This window comes from Capricornis sumatraensis, chromosome 8, assembly GCF_032405125.1.
Source record: "Capricornis sumatraensis isolate serow.1 chromosome 8, serow.2, whole genome shotgun sequence".
NCBI lineage: Eukaryota > Metazoa > Chordata > Mammalia > Artiodactyla > Bovidae > Capricornis > Capricornis sumatraensis.
In genome coordinates this window covers 9,756,731-9,762,684 of record NC_091076.1, presented here as the reverse complement: position 1 = coordinate 9,762,684, position 5,954 = coordinate 9,756,731, and positions in this window count along the sequence as shown.

Sequence of the window (5,954 nt, the reverse complement as noted above, 5' to 3'; positions counted from 1 at the left end):
AGTCCTACGGGTGGGGACCAAACTTCCCCACCCTGCTTCCTCTTCCAATAGAGGACCAGAGGCTCAGAAAGGGAGCGGTTGGCTGTGTATCAGAGAAAAGAAGCCCTTTTCCGAAAGGAAACTTCTAACGGAAAATGGCAGCCGTACAGGAAAGGAGGAAGGAAGCCAGGCTGGGTCTGGGTCTGGCTTTTGGATGGTGGGTCTCAAGCTGTGTCACTTCTAGGGTGAATATTTATCTCTGTGTTTTCCTCCTAGGCATGTGAACCTTTCCACTGAGCATATGCCCCGCCTGCTGTAGCTTTCGTGCCTGCCTACCTGGGGTAGAGGAAGACAGGGATAAAAGCCCACCTCCAGCTTAGCCCTCCTCCTTTACCCAACAGTCTAGGGATAGGTCTCCAGAGTTGTCAACCCGTGCTGTGGGCTGTGCTTAACTAAGGTGTGTCCGACTCTTTGCGACCCCCTGAACTGTAGCCTGCCAGGCTCCTCTGTCCATGGGGAATCTCCAGACAAGAATACTGGAGTGGGTTGCCATGCCCTCTTCCAGGGGATCTTCCCAACCCAGGGACTGAACTCAGTTCCCCCGCATTGCAGGTGGATTCTTTACCGTCTGAGACCTCAGGGAAACCCAGTACTCCCTGTTAAAAAACCCCACAGAGCAGCCTATGCCGTATTCTACTTCCTCCAGATTGATTATGCAGTCTTGAGGGAACAGTCTGGCATCTATGCCCAGCACTGTGTTCAACACTGGGGAAGGAACAGGAGAAACCAGAGCCCGGAAGCCATGGGATTGGTGAGTGAGTTGAGGAGACAAGATTGATCCTGAGAAAGGTACCAGGGCGGACCAGAGTCCATGAACTTCCTGAGCTTAGGGATAAAGGTGAAGAAAGGTAGAGTGATGGTCCGTGGGAGCTGGTCCCAGCAGGGAGGGTGTAGGCCTGGCTCGGGAGGAGGATCTGATTCCCAAGGTTACTTAGGTTTCAGGGCACCAGGATGTTGGAGTCAAGTTGGGGGCCCAGGCGAGCGCACCTTGTGGGGAAGAAAGAGTCAGGGCTTCTCTCCCAGCCTCAGGCTACCCTTCCATAAATGGAATTGAGGACACAGGCAAAGATGGAATAGATTCACTCTGTGGTCCGAGAGGACTGTCCCAGCTTTGATGTTCTTTAAAAATGGGATACCTGGGGTTTTACTCAGCTCTGTCTCTCCTGGTCATGAGATCTGGGGCACGTTACTCTCCTTCTGTGAGTTTTGCTAAAGCTGGAAGTGAAATGGGAGGCTAGGCTAGTATGCCTCAAAGTTTATTTTGCGGAACGTTAGTAGGTGTAAGTTATAAGAAAAAAGTCTTCTATGATAAATTAATTAGGCTTTCTTTACTGCAGGAACCTATCAGAGCCTTTATTTATTTGTCACACTCTTTAAAATTTTTTTTTAATTGAAGGATAATTGCTTTACAATATTGTGTTGGTTTCTGCCATACATCAACATGAATCAGCCACAGATATACGTATGTTCCTTCCCTCTTGAACCTCCCTCCCACCTCCCACCCCATCCCACCCACCAAGGTCGTCACAGAGCACTAGCCTGGGTTCCTGCGCTATACAGCGACTTCCCATTAGCCATCTATTTTACGCATGGTTGGTGTTGTTGAGTTGCTCAGTTGTGTCTGACTCTTTGTGACCCCTTGGACTGCAGCACACCAGGCTTCCCCGTCTTTCACCATCTCCCGGAGCTTGCTCGAACTCCTGTCTATTGAGGTGGTGATGCCATCCAACCATCTCATCCTCTGTTGCCCATTTCTCCTCCTGGCTTCAGTCTTTCCCAGCACTGGGGTCTTTTCCAAAGAGTCGGTTCTTTGCATCAGGTGGCCAAAGTATTGGAGCCTCAGCTTCAGCATCAGTCCTTCCAATGTATATTCAGGTTTGATTTCCTTTAAGATTGACTGGTTTAATCTTCTAGCAGTCCAAGGGACTTTCAAGAGTCTTTTCCAACACCACAATTCAAAAGCAGCAATTCTTTGGCGCTCAGCCTTCTTCTTTATGGTCCAACTCTCACATTCATACATGACTACTGGGAAAACCATAGCTTTAAATATATGGACCTTTGTCGGCAAAGTCATGTCTCTGCTTTTTCATATGCTGTCTAGGTTTGTTATAGCTTTTTCTCCAAGGAGCAAGTGTCTTTTAATTTCATGGCATTTTAAATTTACACCTGGTAATGCATATATTTCAATGTTACTCTCTCAATTTGTCCCACCCTCTCCTTCCCCTACTGTGTCCATAAGTCTGTTCTCTGTGTCTGAGTCTCTATTCCTGCCCTTATTAGAGCCTTTAAATGGCAAATGTACACTAAGAATCTCTGAGAGGCAGAGAGGAACATGCAGTGTTTTCCAAACTTATTTCATCACAGAAATATTTTTATGTAGAACATCTTTTAGGACTGGCATCCCAGGAACACACTTGAGTCACTCTGGGCTGGCTTATCTAGAAATGCTCCAGCTCCAACAAGTGATCATTTTAGGCATTTCCTCCATCTTTCAGGCCTGGGCTTCCTGTCCCATCAGGGGCTTGTTTCCCTGGCCCCAGCCTTGCTTGAACACTTCCATCTCCTGGCTCCTTGCTCTATTCTCCTTAGTATGTTGGTCTTTGTGCTTGGCTTCCTGTGACTTCCCTGGCTTAGTCCTGGAGAGCTCAAACTCCACCCAGCTGTCCCCTTTCCAGATGCTTTCTGGTCACCAGAGTCCTGAAGGGTGCTGTCTGGGCCTTCCTGGCAGGGGTCCGTGTGATGGCTGGCCCATAGCCCTAAGATGTGGTTTCCTGGTTCCCAACCTTATGCCCTTGCCTACAGCCCAGTCCTCAATCAACCGACCTTCTTCCTCAGTCCCCTGTGAGGCCTCTGGCCCCTCTGGCCTCAGACCCCTGCACCCTGAACCTCAGTTCCTGGCCCCTCCCACTTCCTCCCCATGGTTCCAGCCTTCCTCTGTAAATCCATTTCTGGGATTTGGGGTTCTAGGAGGTTAACAGGCAGCTCTTTCCCTCTTCCTTGCTGCAGTTCTTGAGTCTCTGGGCCTGAGCCAGGGCCAAAGAGAGCCAGGTGCCAGAGGAAAGGCAGGGTGGGAGATGAATCCTACAAGTATTTACAGTGATACCCTGCCCCCCATCATAAGCTTGGTTCAGGATGAGGGAATGCCTTGGAGGCAAAAGTATAGATTACGAACTAGAACATTCTAGTGAGGCAAGTGGCAAGAGGCGGGGAGATGGGGAGGTAACGGCAGCGGAATGAGGGTGGTAAGGCTAACTCAGCTGGTGGTCCTGGGATGAGACTGGGGACAAAGACTGGTCACAGGGTGGTAAAGACCCATTTTACAGATGTGGGAGCTGAGGCCTTGTGACTTGCAGTAGGTTGGCTTCCCAGGTGGCGCTAGTGGTAAAGAATCTGCCTGCCAAAGCACAAGAGAGAAGAGACTCCTTTGATCCCTGGGTCAGGAAGATACCCTGCAGGAGGAATGGTAACCCACTCCAGTATTCTTGCCTGTAGAATCCCATGGACAGAGGAGCCTGGCAGGCTACAGTCCATAGGGTTGCACAGAGTCGGACACGACCAAAGCAACTTAGGACACATGCATGTATCATCAGTCAGTGGCTAGCACCCAACCCCACATTGTCTCCTTGTATTGAGATCTCGATTTGCAGTTCCCAAGTGCTTTCTCTTCATCACTTCTTCCTTCTAGAACTGCTTTCTGTACAGAGCCTCTGAGGACCCCCTCTTGGTTCTCCTATGTCCCTGATTACTGTTCTTTGCTCCTCTTTGCTGTGATCTTCCTCATGCTCCCACTCTCTAAACTTTGGAAGATCTGGGCTCAGTCCTTGGACCTTCACACCCACTCTCTAGGTTATGTCACCCACACGTTGATGACTTCCAGATTTTATGTCTCCAGCCCAGCCTCTCCTCTGAACACCAGACTCATATATCCAAAATTTCCTCATCTGTAAAATGGGGAAAATGATAGCTCGACGTCATAAGGTTGTTATGAGGATTAAATGAATTAAGACATGTAAAGCGTTGGAAGAGTGCCTGACTCCAACTGGTACTACGGCTGGAGCTATGATTATTGTTATCGCTGTCATCATTGCTGCCAGCTCCACTTGGATGCCTAGAATAATCTCAGACATGACTCATCCCTAACCCCAACTGCAGGCTTGCTTATCTCAGTGGATGATACCCCTGTCCTTCCAGTAGTGCAGGCCCCACACCGAGCAGTCATTCTTGACTTTGCTCTTTCTCTCACATGCATGCCTGTTCAGTTACTTCAGTTGTGTCCAACTCCTTGCGACCCTATGAACTGTAGCTTGGCAGGCTCCTTTGTCCACGGGATTCTTCAGGCAAGAATACTAGAGTGGGTTGCCATTTCCTCTTCTAGGGCATCTTCCCCACCCAGGGATTGAATCTGCGTCTCTTGTGTCTCCTGCATTGGCAGGCAGGTTCTTTGTCACTGGTACCACTTGGGAAGTCAGTCTTTCCCTTACATACTCAAATCTAATTCATTAAAAAACAATCCTGCTGTCTCTTCCTTGAATATATCCAGGGTACAACCACTGTGGTCTTGACCAGTGTCATCTCTCACCTGGATAACTGCCTCCGCCCTGGTCTTCCTGCTTCTACCCAGACTCACTGTGTAGTCGGTCCTCAACACAGCATTCAGAAGCTTCCTTTTTCTTTTTTTTAATTTGTTTTTTAAAGTTTTTGGCTGCGCCATGTGGCATGCAGGACCTTAGTTCCCTGACCAGGGATCAAACCTGTGTCCCCTGCACTGGAAGTGTAGAGTCTTAACCACTAGACTGCCAGGGAAGTCCATTTTTTTTCTTTTTTTTTGTTCCTTTTGTCATATAAGTCAAATTGTATCCGTCCTCTATTTGAGATGCTCTATCACTTTCTCATCTTTTTCAGAGTAAAGCTCCTGGTCTCAAAAGTACTTGCCAGGCCATTGTGTGATCAGCCTCTTCTTCCTCCTTGATCTAATCTCCTAGCACTGCCTGCTTGCTAGTCTGCTCCAGCCAAACAGGACTTGCTGTTTCCAGAAATTGCCAAGCACTTTCCTTACTAGAGGACTTTGCACTACTGTTACCCTTGCCCAGTAATAGTAAACAAACTATTAGTTTTCTACAAGATAAGGACAATAATGAGGTCATACAAAGGGCTAGGGCTTGGAGTGGTGGCCAGCGCCCTCAGCCCTACAACTGCAAGGAAGTGAGTTCAGGTAACAGCTGAAAAATTGATGCTTTCAAATTGTGGTGCTGGAGAAGACTCTTGAGAGTCCCTTGGACTGCAAGGAAATCAAATCAGTCAGTCCTCAAGGAAATCAACCCTGAATATTCATCGGAAGGACAGATGCTGAAGCTGAAGCTCCAATCCTTTGGCCACCTGATGCAAACAGCCCACTCGTTGGAAAAGACCCTGATGCTGGGAAAGATTGAGGGCAGGAGGAGGAGGAGGCGACAGAGGATGAGATGGTTGGATAGTATCATGACTCAGTAGACGTGAATTTGAGCACACTCCGGGAGATAGTGAAGGACAGAGAAGCCAGGCAATTGCAGAGAAACCCGCTGCGGTCCACGGGCTCACAAAGAGTTGGACACGACTTAAATGAACAGCAGCAGCGGCAGCAAAGGCCTGCAGTAGAGCAGAGGGGCCTGTATTCATTATCTCGTAATAACCTGTAATGGAAGAGAATCTGAGAAAGAATATATATATATATATAACGAAATCATTTTCTGTGCATAGCTGTTTTTAATGAAATGATAGGATGGGTCTGGCTGGGAGTGGGGGCCCCGGGGAAGCATTCTCTGGAACCAGAGGTCCCGTAGAGGCCCCTCCCATCCTCCCCTGGCCGCCCTTTCTCCATTCCTCCTCCTGGTGTGGAGATGCAGGGAGTCCGTCCACCCGCTGACCCTGCTCGGCTC